Source organism: Passer domesticus, chromosome 6, assembly GCF_036417665.1.
Source record: "Passer domesticus isolate bPasDom1 chromosome 6, bPasDom1.hap1, whole genome shotgun sequence".
NCBI classification, from domain to species: domain Eukaryota; kingdom Metazoa; phylum Chordata; class Aves; order Passeriformes; family Passeridae; genus Passer; species Passer domesticus.
Window position 1 is genome coordinate 9,549,309 of NC_087479.1, and position 27,406 is coordinate 9,576,714.

Consider the following 27,406-nt stretch of genomic DNA (forward strand, 5'->3'; position numbering starts at 1 on the left):
TGCCTTCTATGCTCCTTCTCCTTGCCAGGTTCCAGAAATTAAGTGAGAAGGTAGAAATGTGGAGAAAGGGTCCAAATTCTCCTGATGTTTTCTCTTTACAGATCAAGTGCACAACACAATTTCTAATTGGGGAATACATCATCTCCAGCATTTGCCTCCCATCCAGAAAAGTTCAGGCACACACTCTGGTTCAAAATCAGGGCACTGGTGCCATCTCAGCTGCACTCTGTCCTACCTCATTAATGTTTGTTATTCACGTTGTTCTTTCTTCCATCCCTTTGTAGCTCCTGCAAATTAAGTCTTTGAATGCTGTTAACACTCCTGTGCATCTCAGTTCTTGATCACTTAGACACTGAAAAATGGAAGAAATCTTTGCTATTACCTGAGTATTTATGGGAACTTGGAGAGAAAATCTTAGAAAAGAAAATAGTTCAGGACAATGCTGGGAGATCTTTAAAGAAGTGATGCAAGCACTTTGGGTTTGGTCCCAGAAATGCCCAAGCAAAAATCTAGTGCTATGGAACAAGATATTCCAATCTGTTCCTAGTTTTATAATGGACAAAAGACTTTATGGTTCAGATCTCAAAGGGAATTCTGGAATCACAATAGATACCAAAATCAGGCTGCACTCTATTTTTAAAGTCTGGACTGCTTGGAGTTACTGATTAAACTTGGCTCAACAAATATTTTCATCTGGCAGTTCAGGTAAGATGTCATATATAGAGCTGAAATGGGCAGAAAATTGCTTTCTACTTTGCAAAAATGTTTGAGATACCATATTTTTTGTTCAAATGAATTTAAAAGTTCAAAAATTAAGTCTTTTTAATATATAGAAGTCCAGCTTGAGAAAACAAAAATCAATTTGGGTCAATTACAGCATTTTATTCTGTTAATGTTGTAATGTTTAATTTTTATTTTGACCTGCTTTTCAGTTGTGTATAATTAGATGGCATTCAGCATTAAAATGTTGTTTAAGTAAAAAAAAAAAGTTTTGTTTGGGTTTTTTTTTAATGTTAAAAAGGTCCCTACATTTTCTCAAACAAACAAATGCACTGGTGGAAGACAACTTTTTCCAGTTAGAAGTCCCATTTTAGCATATCCTTGGCTTTTTGTGTATCAGAAAAACAATTTTTTGAAGAAACTATCATCTGCTTCACCTCAGATATGAGTCCTAAGTCAATCATCTCCCCAGGTATTGACTAAAGCTACCCCTGACTTTATCACAAACTAGAGCTTGTCACAGATTCCTTTAGCCTCACTATGTGAATTCTGAAAGACTCCAAAACTACCATGAGAAAAAATTCTCATCTTTCCTTTCTTGAGACTTCCTGACATCACTCCAACCTAGACTCATGCTTGCCAAGCATTTGACCTAGGATTCCAACAAATTTTCACTTAATGTCTTTTGCTTGAGCTACTTCAAAATTCGACATGGGCTCGTTTAAAACTCAGATTCCCCCTTGCTCTGCTCTTTCCTGAAAGATGAGCAGAAATTTTTTAAACTCTCCTAATGAATAGATCTATCCCAGCAGCCATACATTGTCCATGTGGCGGTCTCACAACACACAAAGAAAATCTCCATATTGATAGGTCTAATCACAAGGGTGCATTATATCACCTCTAGGGGTGTATCCTTCTGTAAGGATTAGATTTACTATGGTTACACAACTTTTGGTTAATTTAAAGTAGAAGAAAAATGGCATTTTGCCTGCCTGCAGAAGACTCATTGGATGCACTCTCAGGAACATATAATGAAAACCACATAGAAATTTGATAACAAAGCAAAGCATTCAAGCACATATCGTCATCATGATGTCATTTCCATCTTCTGTCATTACTTAAGTACCATATAAATTACATTTGTATTTGAGGTTGCTTACATTTGCAGATCCAGATCTCAAGGCCCCAGTACCAAACCTGAATTTTAGGGACACTAAGCATGAACATCTCCATTAGTTTCTATTTTGCCAGGGTTCTTCCACCAACAGAGATAGCTTTGTGAGTGAAAGCAAGCCCAAGCAGACAGGGAATAGTTATCATTCAGCACTCCCAAGATATGATTCAGGGCTCCTATCAGTTACCCTAAGGTTCCCCCAACAACACAAAGTACTAACTCATCACACAGAAGGGAAAAGAAAGAAAAAAAAAAAGTAGAAGCAGCTGAGCTCAGTGAAATAAGGCTGTCAAGGTCCCTCTCCTAAAGTAGAGATGGCAATCAGTCCACTCCAATATTTACTTTTTTATCTGCCCATCACAACAGACAATAATTAGATTACCATGGGTCAGGTTTTTTCTCAAAGGGTCACACAATGGTATAAGATGCTGTCTTGACAAGACAATACCAGCATTTTACTTTCAAATGAGAAGCATTTTCCACTTCAGTTTTACAAAAAGTTTCACCATCTGTAATTACAGCATGGTCATTACACCAAATACCAACCAAGGCACACAACACAGGACCACAAATTACAAAAATGAAGGCATAAAATAGCAACAGTCTTATACATCCAACTCAGTGCATCAAGGAGAAAGAGCAAATATATTTTTCAACCCAAACTGGGACCATCAAACTTCTCAAAGTGTCCAGCAACCCTCCCCAGCCACCTCTTGCTGGTCAGAGTTTTCCCTACAACTACACAGTGTTTCTCAAGATTAAAGAGGATTAAGTAACTCCTTCCATAAAAGTTTTCACCAGCTCACACATGTCAGAAGGCCTCAGCAATCATATCATAAAGTATAAATGTTGATACTCCCAGTGCTGTACTTTTGGGAGGCAAGCTTGTGTGAGATAAATGTTGCTTGGAATACAAGCTGTTTCTCCTTTTATCAAGGAAAAATTTTGTATCCTGAGGATTCCCTCGTAAATTAGCCAAGCCCCACTGCTACACCCACTGCTCCCCTACAGCAACACAAAGAATATGGTAACACTCATTAGAGCACACCACCAGGGAAAAGTCTAATTGCTGGATTTACATTTTGTAGGCAACGTGTATTTATACTAATAATTCTATTTTGTGCGGCTTTACTAGTCAGAGAAGAAAAGAGCATATTGTATTAAGCTGCAGCCCCCAAGCACTGAAATAGCACTAACAGATCCAGGGAGATGGGCTTTCGTATAATTGGCATCCACCCATGGAACACAGTTGATGATGAAGCATATTTCCAGCAGTTCATAACAAGGGCATGTGATTCCCTGAGGATTTTCAACCTTTAATATTCGCCTATCTTTGGGAGCATCTACTCATCTCATCATTACAGTAGTACTAGTCACTTCTCTGATTGCAGTGGGACTGGAAAAAGCAGCATTTTAACCCTGCCCTTTTGGAACTTAAGTATTATTTCCCTCAGTAGTCACCTCCAGGCTCCCACAGACCCTACAGTAAAAAAAATGTTCTGTACACTGTCTATCAAGAAAATAACTTTAATAAGGAGTAAGAAACTGCAGAATAAGTCATATATCCAGAAACAGTACCTGAACATGAAAAATTCAAATATTTATTTATATATATATATATGTATTTTAACATATCCTCAATCCTTGAAGAACATAAAAAAAAATATCCTTCGTCACAATATCCCTTGAGCTGAAGTGAGGAAGTGCTACGTTGTTGGCAAACCTGACTTCCTGACAATGAGCTTGTAAAATAAATTTTGCAACCTGCAAAAGTGCTCGGATTTGATTCAAGATTTCTGAAGTCTTTTATTTTATCTGAAGAAACAAAATCACCCAGTTATAATATTTACTTTTCCTTTAATACTATAAAAGTGGGAGTTTTAGACCCATCAAATGGATGAAAGATAAGACAAAACTTAAATTCAGTATGAACTCTTCTAAAGATCAAAGTTCTTAGATGCCAGGGTTTGGCTTGGGACTGTCTTGACAACTACTAATAAAAAAAGTTAAAAGCAAAGGAAGAAATACTTGTCTTACTCATAATAGCTTCACATAAACTTAACTCTACATAAAAAGTAATTAAAGGCCTCTTCTAAAAGGAGCTGGGAGCCATGGTGTTATGTCTCCCTCCATACATTTTTTATCCAATTAAGCAATCTCAAAAAGTACTTTATGCATCTTTAAGACATGATTGCTTCACATTAGCTCACGTAGCTGTTTTACCAGATCGCTGCACATCCTCCTTCTGGCCTCTTTACCTGGAAACTCATTCCCACAAATTAACACCATGCTATTAATTATTTTCTGTTTGATGTTTTCCTCACCTCCATTTTATGTAGCATTGCCAAACATCTATTTGCATGGTTCTATTTGCAAATCAGCCCTGCCCCCTTTCAAGTCCTCTCAGTTTCTGCGTGGGAGAGCTTGTAACCAACTTGTAAATGAAAATAGATGTCGAGCTTCCCAAGCATTGGAGACTGGTTGGGCTTTTCATGAGCAGGACATCATTCTTAACTACTCTTCCTACTCATCTTGAGCTGCCCAGCCATGAGACTTCTGAAAGCAAGCTTTTTTAATGGGAAAATAACCCAAAACCATAAACAAAAGAAAAAAAAAACAAACCAACAAAAAAAAACAAACAAAAAACCCCCCAAAACAATCAAACAAACAAACAAAAACAAAAACCACCAAAGCCCAATCAAGACATGGTTGCATGGTTGTGGATTCCAAGTTGAGTCATGGAACAGCAACAGCACAACTGCCCCTGAAATAGCTTTGCTCACCAGAGGCATTCAGGAAATGAGGCTACATGAAATGCAGACAGATTGGAAGGGAAAAAGCCTCTGCTGAGCAAATGCTGTTTGCTGTCAGGCTCTGTGTGACCTTTTCACTAGGTACAAGATGGGGAGATTGTGGAACATGTACTGATTAGGTGTACGGCTCCAAAAATATCATTTGGAAAAATAAAATCCTACATTATAGCACAATAGGAAATATGCTGGAATGTGAGAATGCCAAGAATAACTAATTTTCTACTGTTCCTTATCTTACCTTTTTTACACCTCATTTAAACACTTGTTAAAGCAGCCACTCTGGTATAAGGGAAAGAAAGGAAGAGCAAGAGGGTTCCATTTTTATTTTCCATCATCTGCTGAAGTGATGACTGCTAACAGAATCTCCCCTGGTAGCACACACATGGCCATCAGAGACAGTGACTCACTGTAAAACAAGCCCAGCAGCCAAAGCAGCCCATGTGGATATTTTTTTGCTGATTCTATTTGGGATGGGCTGGAGTGGGGTTGGACATTTTACAACCTTATTTGATTTTGGGGCAGACAATCTTATGCAGACTTAATTATTTCCTTATTTATAAAATAACTTGCTTCCTGGAGACTCTCTAATGTTGGCTGTCTCAGGCACCCTTCATCTAATGATTTAAAATGCTTTGGTGTTTTAAAGGAGCAAAATATCAGGGGTCTGTTGTAGGCTGTTGTGCACAGCAGGGGAAGGCTGGAGAAATTATTGCTTGACCTCCTGAAGTGTGTATAAGGTGAGCACACAACCACTAGCCCTCATCCACCCTTAATCCAACCCTGCTAATCCCACACACCAAGCCCAGCACAAGGGCCATTTACAGGGCAGTAGGATGACCTCATTCCTGGGAAGATTTAGGAAGGTAGAGACTGCTCTCCTGGATTAAACCTTTCCCAATTGAGTGTCTAACTCCTAACAGGGCCCGACATCCTCCGAGGTCTCACTGCACACTGAGGGGCTCTTGCTATAATCCCTGCCAAGAAATGATCCCAGACCAAGCCCCATGGCTGAGGCATAACCCACTCTCTGGTGTGTTTTCATCACATCAGGAGCAGAGGTGGAGAGGTCTGGATTGACACCAGGCTTCAGGAATGGGACAGACCTCGGGTAGTCAGAGGCTGACACGTCTCAAAAAAAAGGATTGCTCTTATCCAAGCATGTGCTATTGCAAATCCCTGCCCAGTTCCCCTGGCTGGCCACTGACTTAATTAGGAAGGCAGCCTATTGCTCTCAGCAGTAGTCAATATCAGAAGTTATCAGGCTCTAACTGGGCCACACACCTTTCTTCATATTTCTGAATCTAAGTGAATTATTCTATTAAAAAGAAAAAACTTCATCAGAGTAGAAGAACGGAATGCATAACTCTTTTCAAAAGTTTTCCAACCATCATCTCTTTTTATGTTAAAAATAATTAAGACCGGGTGTTCATCAGTGCAGAGACCTCATTTGGCTTGTCCAGAAGGAGCTTTGAATAGCTAGTCAGTATAAATACTGCATAAAAAATAAAAGTAACAAAGAGAGGATTTTTTTCTTCATTTGTTATTTTTGGGAAGAAAAACCAGCCATCTGTGTTCCAAATGTGTTGCCTTTCAATGATCCACAAGCTGTTTCTATGGTTAAAAATTATTTGATTTTGCTCTTCTTCTGAATGGTTGCCTTCACCTTATTAAAATACAGAGCCTGCCCTGCTGAGTGCTGTCTTATTTGTCCGGCTGCTCTGCTTGATAAGTACTGTTCAGGTCTGGAAATGATAACCTACACAAGAGGGCAGTTTAGTTTTCACTGTAACAGTGGAGGAAGGAAGGAGGGAAGCAAGGAGAAGTCCACATTACTTTGGTGAAGATTTTACCTGAAACATAATTTTATATATTTTGGGTGAGAGGGAAACTGTTTTGTTTCCTATTTGCAGCCACCATGAATACTGTTTCTCCTCCTCTTCTCAGCTAGTTCTGAGATGTCTAGAAATTAGTCATTTAAGTACTTAAAACATGTGGTGTGGGGGGGAAGTATGTGTATAAAATATTCCTGCATATATAAAAAAATCTTCTGTATACATTGCTTGTACATAAAGCATTTTATTTTGATTGAGAGCAGATTGTTTCTTCCTATACCCAATTTGAGATTGGACAGACTGCACTGTGTGCCCATTTTCATAATATAATGATCTTTATGTACACACAGATGTACATACAAAGACGTACATATGGCATTTTTTGTAAATTTAGCACTTGTACTTGTTTTGATGTTCAGATCTATACTTATTAGTTAGCCCAGAACACATTTATTATTAAGAACACTGTGGATTCAGCAGCTATTTATGAAAGGTAGAAATGCAAATGCAAAAAATATTTACATGAATATCTGCAAACACTATGCATCATTCTCTTTGTCTTCAGGAACACAGGCACATGCCAGGTCTTTTGTATGTTGAATGACCAAACACACACTTAAATCAAATAGCAGTTGCATTCAGTCTGTGCTTTCCACAAGTCGTTAGACACGCTATGTTGGAAGGAGTGACTTCGTGCACACTCAGCTTTTTCAAAGAAACATCTGTGATTTAATGGCCAGATCTGAGCCATACAGAAGTCTGAGCTCTGGGAAACTTACAGCCTGACTGCCATCCACCCAGGAAACTCCTGCTATAAAGGAGTCTATAAATATGCCATTCACACAGTCATTCACTGAGCCTCTGATGCATAGCAAACCCAAAAACTTTTCCTGAGCTCTGTCCTAGAGAAATCCAAACTGCTCCAAGTCTGGGAGTCACTGACCCCTGCTGCAAACACAAAGCAGCCCTTCCTCTGAGACAGGCATCTCTTAATGAGAGCAAACATTCCCTTCTCTGAAGGAGGCAGCAGGAGACGGATGTGTGCAAGGACCAAGCTCTGTCTATTGTATTTCCATGGTTCCCTCTACCACAGCATTTTAGAGCCTCACAACTTAAACACATTTCTCCCCAAGATGCCCCAGTGAGGGTCGGAAGTGCTGTCACCATCTGGGACAATAATTCTCTCCACAACAGGAAATCCAGGGTAAAATCATTGGAGCCATTCAGGTCAGACTAAGAAAATATAGATGACACTTCTGATTTTCAAAGCTCTGCTTTTAAGTTTCTCATTAACACCACAAATTTACATTGACTATTTGTCAATATTTAGGAACATTGAAATTTAATTCCAGAAGCAAACACAGAGTGATCATGTACAGATTCTCAAATATGAAAATATATGACAAAAGCACTTTATTCTTCTCTCCACACGTCACACTCCCTTCCCACTTTTCACCAAAGCCCTTCTTCCTGCTCCAAGTTATTTTCTTCCTTTCCCACACAGACCAAAGGATTCACCTAAGTCAGAAGGACTGAAAACTTCAAGAGTTTCACAGAATTTTACCAAAACTATCTAAACAATCCAAGTCAGTGAAAATGGGCTGGAAATCTCACTAAAGCAGGCATACATCCATCTGCTCTTTGTGGCATATCAGACAATCTTATAGTATTTTAGATCAGAAATGAAAAGGATAAATTGTGCTTCATGTCCCAAAGAGAATAGCACATGTTCTTGGCTTAGCACCCTCAAAGAAGGAAGGGTATCCCAACAAACTCTCCCTGAGGGTCACTGGTTGGCTCCTCTCTGGACACATCCCTTGCAGAGACCATGCTGAGACCTCAGCACCCATTGCAATACCAGGTCTCCTGTCCCCACATGGCTCTCGAGGCTGTGCCACCTCAGCTTCCTTCAAGGTAACCCTGTGAACTGCATCAGGAACTGCTCCACCTGAAATAGAACCTATTCTTTCACCCTTTTCCCTTCTATTTTTTGCAAAGTTATCTTTCAGCTGATGCATTTTGCTGCAAAGAGATGCATTGGCTGTGCTGGCACAATGGAGTGGAGAGGCACTGGGCAGAGATTGCTAAAACCAGCTTACACGGCTGCTTAATATTTAACCGTGGCCTTAAGCTCCTGACTCTGGTCCTCTGAACTGCAACCAAATTGGATACAGGAAACAAAGCAAACAGTGCAATCTCCTGCATCTCAGTCTAGGGTTTTCACCACCACTCACCAAACAAGTTGGAAATACTTCATGGGTTTCACGGTTTGTCCACGTTCCTCATTCCATCTGTGCAAGTTTGAAATGTTAATAAAAAAGTATCAACTTTTTACATCAACAAATTACAAAAACAACAAAAAAAAAACACAGAAATTTTTTACTATCTCTACCTGAGATGCTGCTTAAAGCCTGAAAGATTATCAAAGCAGAGATATATGCCTCAAAACCAGATTTAATCCACTGAAGCCAGTTGTAAAGCTTTCATCACTCTGGGTACAGTCATAAAAATATTTATTTCCAAATACATGCAAGCAGATACACATTTGCCTCCAGTTAGAGAGATGGGAATCTTTGTACAGTCATACAAATATTTATTTCCAAACACATACACTTATAATCTCTGATTTGTAGTTAAGAGAGATGTGACTCCAGAAGAATGTGTTGTAACCTGCAACATTGGTAGTCTCCAAACTTGTGTCTCAAGAAGAGTTAGGTAGTTTCACAATCATATTTTCAAGATTTTAATCCTCCAGGAAAATGCACAAAGTACATTGCTTTTGCTTTACTTTTGCAGTTTTGCAAAAGATTTCTCATGTCAGTGAGCATTTGAATTATGATAATACACATTATTTCCATTGCCCTATTATATTCAGTGCCCAGTGACTCTTGGCCTGTGGTTTGCACAAGGATGAAATGCACAAATGAATGTGCCTCAAATACTGTAACAGCACCATGGACTCCTTTCAAGCTCACCATAAGTAGGATAGAGAATCAGAAAATACACATCACTCAGCTGCTATGAGAAAACATAGTTTTCCGTTCCCTAGCAGTATACAACAAATAACAAAGCAAAAAAAAATTTTTCCCCCTTAGCTAATCTGTACTGTATTTATGACCCTAACATGAAAAACAGGGGGAAAATAATATTGACTTCTGTGCTGAAATATGACCCTCTGTTTTGAAAGGCCATTGAAGCAAAGATGATGATTTCTAGCAGGATACATGTTAAAGGTAAGCAATGTCCTTCCTTCACAGGACTGTATAGGAAAACTGATACAGACAGACTGGTCATTTGTAGCCATCATTCCCAAGAAGTCCTCCACTGAGATGATGGGGAGACTCTGGGTGAACTAATGAGAACAGACTTAAAAGAAACAGTTTTTCTTGGTGAATAAGCACACAGGTTTGGCAGAGTTCTCTGCTTTGGCCCCTCTGTGCAGCCATAAGTGACAGCATCCACTGAGGAGATCCAAAGTTGCTGCCAATTTAGGCATCCAAGATTTTTAAAAAATGGTCTCAGGGACACAATTAGGGTCATAAAACCTGTTCCCACTTTCAGCTCATTGCTAATTCTTTAACAACCCCTTGGTACTAAACAACAGTTGCTCTCTTTCCTACTAAGTAATGCTTTTATTGGATGATCTCTGCTGGCAGCACATCCCTTCTATGAAATCACAAGGAACTGAATGCTCAGTGATAGTTCAAGTGCTAATAATGCCACCCTGGGTCTTCTCTGTCTCTGATCAGCAAAGGAATCTCCAGAGTCCAGTAAATCCCTAAGAAGTTACAGTTCTAATTTTACAGCAACAGCTGTACTTAGGTTTTAAGAGCAGGCAGATGTCTTTGTCTTTCAGTGGCCTTCAGTGACAACACATCACTTGTGTTGTGAAATTGAAAAAAAAAAGAAAAGAGTGGTTTGTGCAGGAAACCTAAGTATATTCATTTTTATTGTCATTTCCAAAAGGAAGATGAAATTTTCATTCTCTTTACTGAATGTCAAAGCTCAGCCCTTGATTTCAGTATTGATGCTCTCTGAATGAGGATTGAGCTGTCTACAATAGCAGAATGAGTTTGAGGGAGAAGGTCTCTGTTTAAACATAAAATTCCTGCAAGAATGAGTAGAAACGCCAAGCAAAATACAGCAGAACTAGAAGTCTTGTCTTTGTTTCTTTGCTATAATCTGGGAATGCCTCTTGTATAAGATTTAGGTCTTTGCTAGTTGAAAAAATATTCATTTTACATTGTGATAAATGTTTTGGAATTCAGTTTGCTCTCCAGAAGGGATCCTCAATCACATAAAAACAAATGGCAAGACTGTTTCCCTAAAATGCACAGGTCTTATTTCCTTAACCTGTGAAATTTAACAGGGAAGAATTTGCCTGGGATAACAAGCAGTTTCTATTCTTTTTAGCTGGACAAGAGCCCCTTCCTTTCAGCAAATGTCAAGGTGTGAAAGCCTAAGGTTTCACCATAAAATGCAGAAATCACATCAGCCATTCCAACACCAGCTATGCCTCATGCTGCCTTGCTACCCAAACCTCCCCACCATCCCTCCTCACTCCCCACTTCCCCTGGTATCACCACTCAGGCATTTCTTACAGGAGGGCAGAAGGCAATGAAATTTTAACACTCTGTTTGGCTTCATCCACTCACTATAGCAGCACTGTCTGGGAAACCTGGACAGCAGAACATCTCCACCCAGGACTTATTCCAGGCTTCTGCAAGTGCCCACCCTTCCCCACAGAAACAGCCCTCACCTCCCCCAGCAGCCTCCAGCCACTGCTGCAAATGAGCAACACGAGCAAGACCAGCACAGTCACAGCTCCACACATTTATCCAAATGTATTTTTGCTTTAGTCTTCCCTTCCCTCAAAAAATCAGATGCCAACAAAACTCCCTGAGTGTGGATCTTGTCAGAGCAGCCTCTCTTATGAACCAGCCAGTGTGGATTGCTATTGAACACCAGTTACTCAGGCTGTAGAAAAAGAAATATATATCAGAAACCTGTTAAGCCATTACAGTAAAAAACAGTGATGTGTAAAGATGATCCAAAGAATATTTTACTGTTTAACTCATCTTGTCATAAAACTGCAGTAGGACCTACCTCATAAAATAGAAATTTCTCAGATTCTATTTGCACTCAAGAAAATTTTAAAAGCCCTGATGCACAGGATATCCATTTCAGCACAGAAGAACGTTTCTGCTTAAAGTACCTGAGGCATGGAGGAAAGACAGGGCAGTGGGGACTGTGTGAAAGAATGCCAGCCCTGAAAGAAAAGTCTCTTAGTAGTCTTTTCTGCTTGGCATTGATGGTAACACAGAGTAAATAACACTTATTGTATGTTCAAAGCTTCTGGGTCAAAATCTCAGCCAACATACATAATTAATGCTTTTTCTCCGTCCCTCGGATTTTATGAGGGGAGCACTTTTTATTCCATACTCTATAAACTGCAGTGGTCACGTCATCCCAGAGGGAACTGGCCAGACAACTGTGTGTTATTCAGATTACACATCTCCAGCAAGAAATTAAATACTAGTTTCACTTTGAAGGAAGGACAGAAAAATATTTTAACCCAGGTAAAAAACAAGGAAGAATGTATTGGAAAAACACATCCAAGGTTTTTATGTCATTGTCTTCCTATGAAAGGATGCATTATGTATTATTTACACTTTAAACCTTATGCATCTTTATATATATTGGAAATAAAATTAAGTGGAAAGCCTGTGAAAGAAAAGTTATCTATCCAAATCAGAGGGAAGCATTCTTCACTACTCTGAAGCAGTCTTCTGCAAAAAATGTTGATTAATTTGATTTTCAGTATTAATCATAAAAATGGGTTTCACCATTTTGAAGACCACTACAAAGCAAGTTCCCATTTTGCCATTATCTGTGGTCATGACAGTTCCTGTAACTAAAGAAGGGTACTTCAAGATTTACAAGAGTAATCTCGTTACGAGGTCCATGACCCACCAGGTCAATGTACCAGATGTTCAGTGCAACAGAGTCCTCAAACTACCCTCAAGGAACTACAAACTCATTATCTCAACACATAAGAGTAAACAATTTTCTTTATTTCTTAATTATTCTTTCTTTCTTAATTATTTCTTTATTTCTTAAATTTTATAGTGTCTTCCCTCCCTTCTATCCTCCCATCTATCCCACATTCTCTTTTTTCTCCCTTCAACATCTTCCTTGACTTTTCTTTCCTCTCTCCAGTTCTACTTTGGTAACATCATAAATCACCACCCCCTTCCCCCCACTTTGACTTTCCTCACCATATATTTGCTGAGTGTTCCTGTTTCTCTCCTTCCTCATAGGATTGCTCCTCAGAGTGCAATTTCATACTCCAAAAGAGATGAATGTTTTCAAAAAGCCTGTTTCAGCCCCAGGAGCGAAAGGGAGCTAGTGCTCTGAGAGGTATTTGAGAAGAACTGTCAATGCTTCTAAATTGAGAAACTCTGAAACTATGCAGGAAGAATAAAACACAGCTTGGAGTAAAAGAGGCCACTATCATGAGTTCAGGATCAGGTACAGAGAGCTGTTGTAAATCTGCTAAACTTAGTTTAATGAGAGAAAAGAGAATCTGTTCCTAAATGAGGAGCATGCACGGACTGACTAATTTTAAGTGATCATACCTCAACATTTGATCACAAGACCTGAGTGAAACTCGTGTGACCACATCCCTGTCCATCCACAATACACACTACTCCATACTTCTGGAAGCATCCAGTTTGCTTCAGGTGTAGATGGTGCAGTTTGAACTCTGGACAGAGAGGTGTCACATCCAGAGGTGTCATCAGTGCAAAGCTTAGAAGTCCCTATCAGTGACTGATATTAACTAATCATCACATTTTTTATTGCTTCCAGCTCATTCCTGGACTCCTTTACAATGTATTGTCCACACCCATGAACCAAGGTGGGTCTGGCTCCAAGGAGCTCACAGCCCACAGACAGACAGAGGCAGAGGACAGAAGTGCTCTGCCTGTGAGAGCTGATGTACAAAGATATTAAAGGGGGGATTTTCAAAGGAGTCTACACAAATTCCTCCCTTTGCTACCTGCCTGCAGCAGTCTCCTCAAAAACACTGCCTTCCCAGTCTGTCTGTACTACCCTTCCTGCATTTTTCTTTACAAAATCCAATAGCCACCACGGTTGGCCTTTTCTCACATCACAACCAGCCACCCACACGAAGTTAAAATCAGTCTCCCAAGTTCTTTCCTTTACAGAATTTTTCAAGATTCGTGTCTTTTTTCTCTAGACCAGTAATAGGCATATGCTGAACTGAGAGCTGTAAAACTGCTTTACTTCCATGCATAAGCCTCAGGGTAATTTTCCAAATGCTTCTGGGATGCTCCCATCCATGCTGCCCAGCCCAAATCCCATGAATTGCTCCCAAACCAGGTGGAATATTTTCTCACAATATTGAAGTAACCTTGCCAACCTGCTGGCTTCACCACTTTCTTCAAAGGCCCATATCAAACATATCATAACAGTTTTATATCTTCTACTTAACCTTTGGAGGTTCTCTAAGGTAGAGGTTCTCTGATTTATATTCTAATGCTTTCCTTACTCTAAACTAAATGTAATTCTTTCTAAAATGTCCAACTTTAAATTATGGATTATAGTGCCCAGTGTTGCTTCAAAGCCTCTCACTGACCTCAGATCAAGCTCATGAAGTGTTTTTTCTTGTATTGCACACGTTTTTGTGTCAATTTTAAAATTCTAATATTTAAACACCTTTATAACCTCCATTTTCCCAATAAAATTGATTTGGAGGTGAGGAAAGCCCCTGGGCTTGCCCCGTTAAATGTTTTTTTAAGCAAGTTTATTCCAAGACAACACTGAAGAAAAAATTCAAGGCAAATGAGTGTAGCTGCACCTATTTTTTTCAGTCAGATTCTGTGCTTGTGGAAACAACAGTCTTGACAAATGGGAAAGTCAGCATCCTGGCATAGGCACGCTATTAAAAACACCAGAAAATGGACATTCCCCAGATCAATACCTCTCCCAGGACCTATCAAAGTGTGAGAGGAATGCTCCTCATTAGGGCTATGATGGTAATATGCAGTCCTTTGACTTCTGTACTGCAGTTATCATTGCAGACGTATCGATATCCATTGGCAATGGACGTTTTCACAGGACCTGAGATCAAGAGATCAATCTAGGGAAACCACAAAAGAATCACCAACCAGTGGTAATAGCTTTCACATTCTCCACACCCTAAATTCAAAGAGAATGTCTAGGTGTAAGATGCTAAAAGTCTCTTTACACTGCAAATCCATCACCAGGCACTATCCAGCCTCCCATGATGGCTGGTACTCAAACCTCAATTTCATTGACATTTTAAAACATCTTTTAATCCACTGTAAAAAGTCTGTGAAGTACCTGTCAGAGGAAGCACATCAGAGAGTGCCTGGGATTTGAGACTAGGTGACTTCAAGTAAAATTAGAAAAAACATCTGGAAATGTTCACAGTTTAGAGAAAACCCCATTGAAAGGTTCATAAAATTATTGAAGACATCCAATTCTATGTCAAATTGAATGAAACACAGGCACGTAAACCACCAAGGTGGTCATTAAAAAAAATATTTTTGCTCCAGCCATAAACTGATGAGTTAATATCCATGGCCCATTTCTGCACTGTGTTCCAGCTAAGCAGCCACCCTCTCTGACCTCAACAGGCACAGCAGGCTGCATACACAGAGCTGATTGCAGAACCAGGGCCCACTGTATGATACCACATCAGAAAAAATAAAAAGAATCATCCAGTCAAGCAGAAAGCAGACAAAAAACGCCAGTCTATCAAAAGAAAAGAATATGAAAGTTTACCAGACAAAAGCATCATGCATTTTGTCCCCATCCATTTTCTTGTTTTAGCACAACCCTTACTTACAAAAAGCACTGATTGAGAAAGAAAAAAAAGAAAGAAAGAAAAGAGAAGAGTTTGACGCATCCCTGTAGAATTAATTAGTTGTGGAGAGTTTTCACCCCTATTAAAAATTCAAATAAATTAGTTCTCTTAGCCTATCTATAGACCCCGGATGTAATTAGTGTGATAATCAATATATCAGTAGGAAACAGCCACTTAAGTGCAGCCAGTGCAATTGTAGATTTAGGACAAGTGAAAGGGGCGTACTCAACAACAGCAGGGAAGAGTATAAATGCAAATGAAGCTCATAAAAAAGAATGAGTGGTTCTGGCTGTGCAAGCTGCTCAAAATTCATCTAGTTTTTTTTTTTTTTTTCTGAAACAGTGAAATATTAGGCTGCTGTGAACTACCCATACTTGGCTAACAAACATGAATATGTACCACAGACCTTCATTTGTTTTCTCACTTACTTGAAGACTTGTTAAAGTGCTGCTAGCTCTCTACTCTCCACTAATGCACAATAAAAAAGTTCTAATAAAATGTGCACCTGTCACACTCACATTTTTACTGTTAAAAATACTCCCCGTTGTGTGTGGAGTACCAGCTGTGCCAGCAGCTTCAGTGCATGACTGACATGCTCAGGAACATCAATGGCTGAAGGTATTTTGCCTCAGATTTGGCTCTGATATTTTCTCCTTACAATGGGACTTTAAAAAGTGCAAGTGAGTGAATCACAGAACATTTCACAGCAAATTTCATTTTATCAGCCTCTAAGTACGGGAATCATGTGCATACAATGAACTGAAAATAGCTTTATATGTTTTATATAATTCTTTAGGTCGTGATACTCCTTTAAGGACAGAGGCATCCAACTCCTGAGACTTTCCCTGCCACCAAAAGCCAGGGGAAAATGGACATTGGGATGATGATGTGATAGAAGTAAATATGACTGTAGTAGAGGTTCATGTTCATTGTCCCGCTCATGATGCTCTGACATACAAAGAAAGAAAAGAAAAGGGGGAAGATATGACAGAAACAGGGAATAAATTGGTGGGATTAGATGATCCATTTCTCTGGGGAGGATCCTAAAGACCCACAATTTACAGCCCTGGCATGGAACATATTGGTCAGATTTGATCTTCAGTCAAATGTAGAGGAATCTTACACAAAATACCCATCTCAGTCATCAGGGCTTGACTCAGAGATGCTTCACACAAACCTGCAGACAGCAATTAAAGCAGGAAAATAACTTAATTGTTGATCTCAGCCTCTAGATGACCCAAAGCTTCTTGGCTTTCAATATCCTACAATTCTTTACCCAAAAATTAAGTTATTTATTTCATCTACACAGAATTACTTTCAACTCTGGGTTTCTAATAAATGATTTAATAGCCCTTCAGTTTCAATCCCACCCAGGTAGGTTTCGACATTTCTCTTTCACAGGAGTCCTTGTCACTAAAACATGGTTTGAAGTGAACAATTTGCTGTCAGAACCTACAGCAAGATTTACAAGGATACCTCAGCTTTACAAGTCAGAGTCTACCTTAACAAAACAAGTGCTTAATTTTTTGGTCTGTGGGAGAATTCTACCAAAAACAAAAAAATCAAATTAATACAACAAAGCTACCAGACTCATCCATTTGTTCTGGCATAGTGAAATGAAGGCCAGAGGTGGCTCAAAAAATCTGCAACCAAAGAACTGGTAGCAAGCTGCCAAATCCTCAAGGCACTTAATACCAAAGTGCCTCAGACACCCTCTCTTCTATCAATGTGTTATTCTAAGCAGCACAGAAGGGAAGGTCACAGATGGAAAGCACAATTATTGTTTGGGGCATTCTACCTGTGAATTTCCATATATTTCCATATTTTCTAAAGTTTTTGAACAGTCTTCCCCAGGTATCGAGGATTTTTAAGTTACAACTTTTTTTAAAAAAGAAAATGCAGAGTTTCTTTAAAATATTCTTTACCCTGCAGTTACTGATAAAGCTTTATCACCTCATGCGAAGTTGAATTATGATTTTGCCTGGAAACACATACATCCACTAGAGAGAAACAGACGGTGTGTATTCATATATTTCAAAACAGAGGATTTAACCTCTGAAAAGAGATATCAAAGCATCACTGAAGCATGGACCTGCATTCAACATTTTCACATTTGGTTCACAAATATCCAATTAGGTTTCTGTCTGAATCACAGTACCCCAAATTTATAATTAATCATCTGTCAAAGTTACAAGGGCAACAGAGCACCACATTATTTTGAACAGCAATTTAAAAAAAAAAGAAAAGATGTCAGAGTTTTATGAGAAAATATCTTAGCTTTGAGCAGCAATATCAGACTCTTCTTGAGTGAAGAGTTAATAAAGAACCATACAATATCTCCATAGCAAACTCAGCAACATGTTTACATCAAAATAAAGACAGAAGGGACATACAGTATTTAATGTAAACTCAAAATGTATTGCAGTAAATGATAAATAATTTTTTAAAATGTAATTTGTTAGACATCAATCCCCATTTTTTATCCAATACCAATATTAAGACTGATTCTTAAAACCTCAAATAACTTTAGAAAAACACTTTTTTCTTCCTTTGTTAATTGTAAGTGGCTAATGACTTTTCTTTTTTGGTCTGGGAACATAAGAACCTGTGGTAAATTTTAACAATGTTAATTAACACCACTATATAAAGGGACAAATGTTTATAACTTCTAATGATGTGGAAACCCTATCAGACTAAACTAAAGCTCTTTTGTCCTAATTTGGGATATAATTGGAATGAATCCCCTAGGATTTTTGCTATTCCTTCTACATAAAACCCTATTACTGGTTGATCCCAGAACAAAGATATGTTCCTAGAGATTCCCATGACCCTAATCCATGCAGCCCTGTCCCTAGCGGGTACACAGGTGCCCATAAAAAGTGTAGGTCCCAATCTTTTTAAAGTAGCCTTAATTGATACAACCTAGACAGACTGCAGACAAACACAGAAACATGGTAGGAAAATGACCTCTTTTCCACTTTTCCAGTGGGAAAAATATAGAGTTATTTGGCTCAAAGAGTAACTATAAGGTTAATTTCAGAAAATGGGATTTTGTCTGAAGGCTGAAATGATGCTCTCTCAGTATCAGCAGCCACATACTGCTATAATTTCTATATTCTATATATTCTACTCACTATGTATTCTCTTAAGCAGATCCACTGTACACAAGGATGTTTGCCAGGATTTATTCCCTGGTGTTATCTGCCTGTACCATTTCCAGTTATTTTAGAAATGTAACCTCATTCTTCCTCACATTGGGCAGGCTTAACACGGGACTCAGTTTTACAATGTGATTCCATGGGGACAATTCCACTGAATGAACCCAAGGCACAGCAAGGAGAGGGGGAAACCTGCTGTGGGAAAGGGGATAGGATCCAGCCCTCAGGAGCAAAACCTTATTTGGCATTAAAAACATTCAAATCCACTTTTTGAAGCAAAACATCTCAGTACCAGTCTAAAAGCCTCACTGTAGAGAGACACAGACTTTTACTGCTTCTTATGCATAAAGTAATCACATCTTAGCCCAGTCTAATATTTCACACTGAAGCAACATTGAGTAGACAACCGAAGAGATAATCCTGGAATCAGTTACCACCCACAGTTCTTGCTTTTCTTTGGTTCTGTGTACAGAGACAAAACATATTCAAACCTGGAGCCAAATTTACACTGGCTGGGACTCTCCCTCAGCAGAAGTTTCAAATCCAGCTGCAGTCCAGTTTAAAATATTGCTGCCACTACATTTTGGGGGCAGAAGAGCAAGTCTGAAGGGATGAGGTCTACCAAGCTGTTGGAGCACAATTACACTGTAGGTCAGATTGTTATGGGAGTCTTTTTTTTGTTACGGTTTTTTAAAATTTGATTTGGGAATACTCAGGCTTTAAAAGGCACTGAGACTGGCAACCAGGATGTTTTACTAAAAACAGGACATAAACACACCTCATTAACACTGACAAAATTTCCCCAACCACACACATAGGCAAAGAGGAGCAGAAAGACAAAAAGTGTCTTAGTTTATTGTTTTATTACTCCCCCAATCTATGAAATACAGTTTGCTTTAAAGGGCATCACTAAAATGCACCCACCAAGGATTTCAATTTGCTTGAATAATGTAATTATTAATGTTAGCACTTCTTTTCATTGTTTTGACAGACTGAGTTCTGTTGCCATCTCATTTGAGCATCCTCCAGCCTATGAAGGCATAAGCATTTCTCACCTGCTCTCCTTCCCCAAATTAGGTGCAAAATTTATGGAGGCATGACCTAAAGTTTCAGACCTTTTTAAAATATAGAAATTATACTAAGAAATTTAGAAAACCTAAAGCCATAAGGATATAAAAAGCAAATCAGCAAAATGAATGTTTCATATGAGGTTATTTCCATTCAGGTCTCTTACGCATTGTGAATCAATACAGGCATACTTTACAATCTCATTTTTGACACAGAGCATATTCTATGGAAATAAGGCAAAGAAGAATAATCTAAATTTTTTCAGGCAGTTTTCTATCCATTGCTGGTATAGCTGTTTGAAAAAGTGACCTGAGAATGAGCTCGCTAGGATACCTGCTGCCAAATTCTTGACTGGTACAACACAGATGCTCTACCAGCACATTCCTGCTGGCATTGGTGCAACCACAGCAGCAAGCATTCATGGGGCAGTAATATTTTCCCATCAATTTGGATTCTTCCCTCCTTGGACCACTCTTGACCTGCCCTCCAGTTAAAGTCACATGAGGAGCAACTTTGAAACAGATACCAGCATTTGCAAACCAAACATTCCCTGCTCCTTTCCTCCTGTGCATTTGTAATTACATATTAAGAATCAACAACATGCACACCACCGAGCAAGGGACAGGACTCCTGTTCATTGAGAGACAGGAGGAGCAGGACTCTTTGCTCTGTATCACAGGCCTCTCCTCACTGCACAGCCATCCTTCCCCCATCATCCTTCCCCCTGTCCCATCAGGGCCAAACAGATTTCCCTCAGTCACAAGGCTATGCCTGAGATTGTTCATATCCAGTGCCCTCAGAGCATGGGTTTTTTTTTACTTTTTTGTATAGAGATTAGTCCAATCTAATGGTTTCTCAGACCAATGAACCTTCAAGGGAAAGCACAGCTTTCACAGTGTACAAGAGAAATGGGAGGGTGAAACAAATCTTCCACTATTATACACAAAGAGTTTAAGCTGCCTTTCAGCTCATCATTTTTCAGACTCAGATAACAGCACAAAATCCATGCAGTATCCCTGCAGGGGAACAGGATGTGAGGTCTCTGAGCTAACCAGCCACATAAAAAATACAAGGGATCAGCTGGGAAATGAGAACTACTGGATTTACACTCAAATAAGAGGTGTGTGGGAAGGATTAGGGCCAAAGTCTGCAGCAGAGCTATGTAACCCCAGACTTGTGTCTGAGCATGGTCATGCTCCCCAGTCAGTTCTACAGAACAGCATTTCACACAGTAGGCTCTTCAACAGTTAAATCAGAAATTTAACCTGGCACAAAATTATACCTGGAGGACTTATTGAATGGAGGATATTATCAATATCACATCTGTCACAGATCAAAGGCTACATATATGGATGAGTACTGTGAAATCCATCCATTGTTTTATAGACCTGGAACTCCCCAGAGAAGAGCACAACATCTGCATCTCACCCCCAAGTGTGGAATTTTGCATTCAGATGTCTGAGCTGGCTGAATGTGTAAAACCACAGCCAGACAGCCAGCTCCCAGGGGACCACACCTCTGGGGAGACTCCTCTGCTGATTCCAACGTGGGTGTGGAGCATCTTGCACTCACAAAACAGGTGACAGCAGCACTTGTCTGCAGTGTCGCAGTTCTGCACATCCCTGAGATGCAGGACAAAGATTCCACCCTTAGGGAAACCAAGTCCTTTCAGCTCATAGGAGCAACAGACACATTAGCCCCATGGATGAAGCTGTGGTTTTTAGAACTGATGGAGCTGTGCACAAGCTGCTCCCTTTTTAAGGATAAATGGATGCAGAACTGAGCCCTGAAGTATTTACATACACCAGGGCTCAGGGCACATAAGGTGTCCAGTGTTTCTCCCACCCAAAGGCTCCAGCTGGCATCTTGCTGACACTGGTGCTATTATTTCCTAGGTCTAGAGCTCACTGCACTTCTTTGAGACAAGCAAAACTGCTTCTACCGCCTCTCTGCATTTCTTCAATGGAAATAAAAGATTAGCAAATAAGTAAACAATTAAATGAATAATTTGACCTTGAGCTCTAAGCACATCTGAAAATGAAAAATGTCTCCTAACATGTACAAAAGTAACATGCCAGAGCATCCTGCCTCCTGCTCCTTTCTGAAAACTGGATTGAGTTTGGATTCAGTTTGGTAGTCCAAGTACCAGCCCATGTCCAGCCAAGAGCTAAGGAAGCTCTGACAGGGACTCCTGCAATCCTCAAATGACCCCACCATGCAGCTGCTTCCTCAGCTTCTAAAAGCCCCTCAGAATAGAGAAAAATGCAATAAAATGAAAGCTAAAGCCACCACAAAACAGTGAAACTGAATTTCTGAAGACAGATATTTTTTTTCAGCTGGAATATTTAATTTTCTAGAAGCTATTCAAAAGTGTGAGGGTGGTTGTACTCGGGTTTGGTTTTTTTTTAGTTGAATGGGTGTTTTTTTAAACTTTCTGACAGCAATTTGAAATTCTTCACAGAAAAATTTAAATTAATATTATTATTGACAAATTAATGGAAAAATACATCCATTATTTCAAACTAGCTCTAATTTTCCCATATGACCAGTTTCTTCAGGATGTACACTGCTTTTTTGTTTTCCCCCTGTTATAATTCTGTGGCCCAAAACTACCTTGGTATGAAGCACAGATCACACTCAAAATAAGCAGATCCATTTAGAAATACTAGCCCAGAACTAATGTTTGCCATTTTCCAGTTGTTCCTCCTTCATATTGCCAGCTAGTTTACTATTCACAAAGGGCATGGACTCACTTCATGTTACTACTGCTGGGGTCATTTTTATTATTCAGTGTATCATTTCAGTCTCATTCCTGCTGACTACAGACTTGATTCCTGGAGACATTTCAGGCTGCAGAAAAAGAAAGGAAATTATCTTTAAAAGACCTTCAGTCCTACCCTTTTTAATTTCCCTGGAATTCAGATGTGTGTGTTCTGTTCACACACAGGAATGAAATTCCTAAATGCAAATAGATCGGTAATATGTACAATATGATCTGGCTTTCAGGAGGATTCTTCTGTGAGAAATAATATGCAGCACATAACTGATGAGTCTGGGGCTTTTTTCCCATCATTTTTTAGAAAGCAAAAGAACTTTGAAAACCATTTAAGCCTTTAATGTGCTCACTACTTTATCTAACTAATCTACTCTAAAATGCAAGTGTGAACTAACTGATGTATGAAGATCTGTTTTTTTCTAGCAATTTATCATCTCTTAATATTTATAACAGCCTAACAACTGAAGTTTATTTTTAATTAATTTGTGTCTAATTATCAGAAGAAAAAGCTTCCTATGTAACTGTAATATCTGCAGCCTTCATGCAAATTCTGAAGCTCTGCTGAGGATAATGTCAAGGGGCTTGCTATTATTTTTTAAAGCAGCAATAGTTAGACACCATTCAATTCAAAGGTAAGTTTTACATATTTATCTTTAGCTTACAGGCATGCCTCAGATAGGATTAGGATGGCATTCTATGAAATATAAATGGGGAAAATTTAACAGAATCCAAAAATATGAGTCTGAGATAATGTTTTTGTTAATGAATTCTGGATGGGTTCTTTTTTGCATCTATTGCAAAGACAAGAAAGAAAGATTTCACTGTACAAAAGTTAATATGCTCAAAGATTTCCCAATATGCATTTTCAGTTCTCTCATCAGAATAACTTGTGGCTATTCAAAAAAGACAGGGATAAAGAGGATAGAAGGAATGGATTAACAAAGAAAAGAAGACCAAAGCTGGTTACCTCAGTCCCAGTTATATTACCACATAATTATTACTTCATTGATTTCCCAGTAAAATTCACTTAACTAGTTTTCTGGGTTTTATAGCTAAATAAATTGCTTAATCCATTTCAGAGAAAAAACCTTATGCTGGCGAGTTTATGTTAAAGATGTCACAACCCCTTGGGTGTCGCTCACTAACCGCTCGTTCACGACTTCTGTCCCTGGAGACCACAGCACAGACATCAAAGGCACAGCTGGATAAACTATAGAGATTGGATCCCGAGCAAGAATTATCATAAACACCATGAAGCCACAAAGAATGTGGAAGGAATGATCATTTAGGTCCAGAGAGGTATTAAAATTCTTTCAGTCCGTCTGCTTATGGAGGAATGCGACATTAACCATGGACCGCGCACGGCCTGAAGTTCAGGGAGAGGGGATTTCCTAACAGCCATTCCACAACAAGGAGAGGCCAGGCCCAGCTCTGGTTTAGTTCTCACGAAATCTTGCAGTCCTAAGTAGGATTTCATGGCATGTGCAATCACACCATAATCACAGTGAGTGAATAAATCTGGCCTTTCAAAGATCTGGCAGATGGTGGAGAACTGACCTTTGATTATTCACCCCGCCACTTTTCCCTGCTTATTGCTCATAGATTTCTTTAGAGTCCTCAGGGAATTTTCCAAACCTGGGCCAAAAGAGAAAGAAACATTTTTTGTGATTATTCTTACAACAAAAAAGACATGTTTTTTCTGGTTTCCAGTCAGCTCTAAGAGCAATTTTCTTGGAATAAGAGCAGAGGAAGCTGTATTAATGAGAATGTTCTTAGGGGCGCTTCTAAGAGTTAATAGCATGTACAATAAAACATTTCAGTGAGTATCTCTGTTTATCAGGGCTGACAGTAAGTTTTTAGGAAAATCACTTACATTAGCACAAAATTTACTTCTACTGAAAAATGATAATGATAGATTAAAAATCTGATGCTTTCTATCACTATTAATGTTACCCTTGCAGCATGCAACAAGTTAAATGTTAATTTGTCAAAGCTGTTTAATAAAAGGGTAAAAATCCTTTAAGCTCCATATATAAATACACTGATTAACCTTGACTTGACTAAAACCTGCTTTTCTTATTCCTAAGTGATCCCTCTATTTTATTCATCCTAATTGTGTAGGCAATGCAAGCTGAATTAAGTCTTTTCCAGTGTACAGAAACTGTAAAATACTAGTTTTCTTGGATACTAATGTATATTAATGACCAGCCCCTTCTCCCTGCACTCTGATTGTGCTCCATGCAAAATAAGATACTCCTAATAAATTGATTTTCAGCCTCTTCTCTGTGGGCCTTTGGGAACTAGCCTGTGGGCTATTTCTAAGTCTTGTGAAAAGTGCCTAAAGAAAGCGAGGTCAAGCTGGTGCTAAACTAAGCCACATACAGGAAAATACCAAACCTTCCTTGGAAGAAAATTAAATACTGGTTAAAACCAGTCAGAAAAAATATTCTCTTACAAATATTTCTCAAAAAAAAAGACAGCATATAAGAATATAGGTACCAGACACCATAACTGCTTTAAGTCTCTGCAAATTAAATCTCTGCTGTCAAAACAAAGTTACTATATCACATAGAAAACCAGAAGAAAGCTGGATGTTACTGCTCAAGAAGGCACTCTATAAAAAAAAAAATCTCCAGTTCTCTGCTCAGTAGAAAAAGACCCACAAGGAATGCCACAAGTGCCCGTCTGTCTGCTCCTGTCCAAGTAGGAAGGCTAATCACATACTGCTAGATGACTGACTATGGAAATCACTTCATTTCTGCGTTCCAAAAGGTCCACAAATATACTTTGGAACATGCCCTGACAAAATATACAAATGTTCCAAACAGATTAAACATTAATTAATCTTAAGATGGGGACACCCACCTCTCTTAGATAAAGACACCACCCTATTTTGTTGGTCTTAGTCACTGACTTCCAATGTTACTTATCTCACCCAAGGAGGAAGGAACTGTGAGGAAAGGGTGTATCACTGGATTGCTCAACAGGATTACCACCTCTCCCATTTCCCCTTCAGTCAATGCCTGCTCTTTTCCCTCCAAATACTTGGAAGGAAGAATGTCTTGTTTTCAGACCATTGCAGCTTCCAAGGATCATTCCTGGAACTTGAAGAAATGTGACCTCAGTCTGTGAGAGACCTTGTAAGGCAACTCAGTTCCTTGCTCCTCACTAGTCTCTTCCTCTTTATTTTAACAAGGTGGTAAAACACAAAGAATTCTGGATTTCATTTTTTAGATTTAGTTATGGCTCCTGGAATTAAAAAGTAGAGTTTTCTAGAAAAACAAAAATCTTTTCTAATAGTTAAAAGGGTTTGTGAATTTGAGCCAAATTCTGGATTTTCTCAAACAATATTTTCTGGTGACACTGTCACTTGCCAAAAGAAATTCTCTATTATCTGGCTCCTGTTTTCCAAGTCAGAGCTGGTAGCCATCAGTCAAATATATCTGTAGGTTAGAAAACTATTTGTTGAATGATCTGGACAAGCACTGTAATATTCTTCATAACAGAGTGGTGGAAAAGTGGTAGGGCTTTTTCCTAACACAGAGATTACTGTAGAACCTTTGAAAAAGAGACTGATTCTTACAAGTTTCCTATCTGACTTAGGCACCAAAAATCCAATGTCATTTTTGACTAAGGCTTCTAAATAGCTGAGGGCTTTTAAACTCCCTTTTCACTACTAATGCCATAATTGCCTATTTTTCCTCAATGCCGTTGGTGTGGCTCTACACTGCCATGCTTGTATTGGTCTGGGGAATTAGGGCCAACCATTTCAGAAACTGCAGCCAACAGTTACACTTTAAAAAATCCATATGTGACTACCCAAATAAATGCTTTGCTTTCCAAAAGCCAGAAGCACCTGAACACCTACCATTCATTTCCAAGGCAGCTGCTGGATGCCCAGTATTTTGGTATATCATTCCAACTACTGCAAAACTGTAAACAAAATCTGCAAAACTTGGCCTTTAGGTGGTTAGCTACAGCACTTATCTCAACTGGTAAGTGCATTAAATCCATTTGCTCTCTTCCTCTGAGACTGAGTTGAAGCAGGAGAAAGTGAGTTTAAGATAATTGAAATACATAAATGATAAAAAAGCCATTTGTGATAAAGAACCCTGTGTGTAAAAGATGCTGATGCTGTAGGGAGCAGCAGTGGGCTTGGCCTGCCTGGGGACATCTATTTGTATTTGTGAGGGTCAGGATGCCAGAGGCTTCTACACTGCAAAAAGAAGGAAGTTAATATCACACAAGCATGCAAGCTGCCTGCCACATGCCAATACAAGCAGAATCTTCCCTGCTTTAACAGTGCCTCTTCTCCCCACCCCCAGTGCATGTTTCCCATCTGACATCCTCTTTTCCCCAGCCTGCAGCCACAGCAGCTTTGTTTTCTCCAGTGACAGTCCCCATTCAGCTCAAGCCATCTGAACAATAGATCCCAAGCCACTGGAGGCAGAGCAGAGAGGCTGGAGCAGCCAGGAAAGCAGCTCTTGAAATCGTGGGCAGATGAAGCACAGGACTCACTGCAATGCTAATAGAGGAGGGAAAGCACGTATATACTGACCCATTTCTGTATATTGCCATGGGGCTATTGCTCAAAACAGCTAGATAACACAGTGGTGGAAACTGCAGTTAACCAAGTCTATTTTGGTGCTTGTTTATGCTCTGTGATTTGTTTTGAAAGATCAAATACATAAACTTAAAACTATCTATGCACTCTACACAATTATGTGTTTGTTAAACCGCCCTCCTACCACCACAGTTTCATCTTGCCTTCAGTCCCCCACAGAAAAACAACCAAGAAGAAGAAAAACTACCTGGATTTCAGCAGGGCTCTCAAAGAGTCGGTGATGCAACCAAAAATATCCCAGAGCCAAGACTTTAGGGAATTAAGCTCTTTACAACTTGCTATTTTCTTGCTGCTCTGTAGCTTTTATCTGACAGGAAGACCAGGAGC

The 27,406-nt window shown here is 39.2% G+C and overlaps 1 long non-coding RNA gene across 1 annotated transcript; it reads right to left on the bottom strand.

The window, feature by feature from the left end:
- Positions 1-19,882: 19,882 nt before the first annotated feature.
- On the bottom strand, positions 19,883-24,035 carry LOC135302573 (uncharacterized). Its single transcript, XR_010364162.1, has 2 exons — positions 22,433-24,035; positions 19,883-21,301 (listed from the first exon to the last, which is right to left on the bottom strand). It is a non-coding gene; the product is annotated as an uncharacterized LOC135302573 (long non-coding RNA).
- Positions 24,036-27,406: the final 3,371 nt, after the last annotated feature.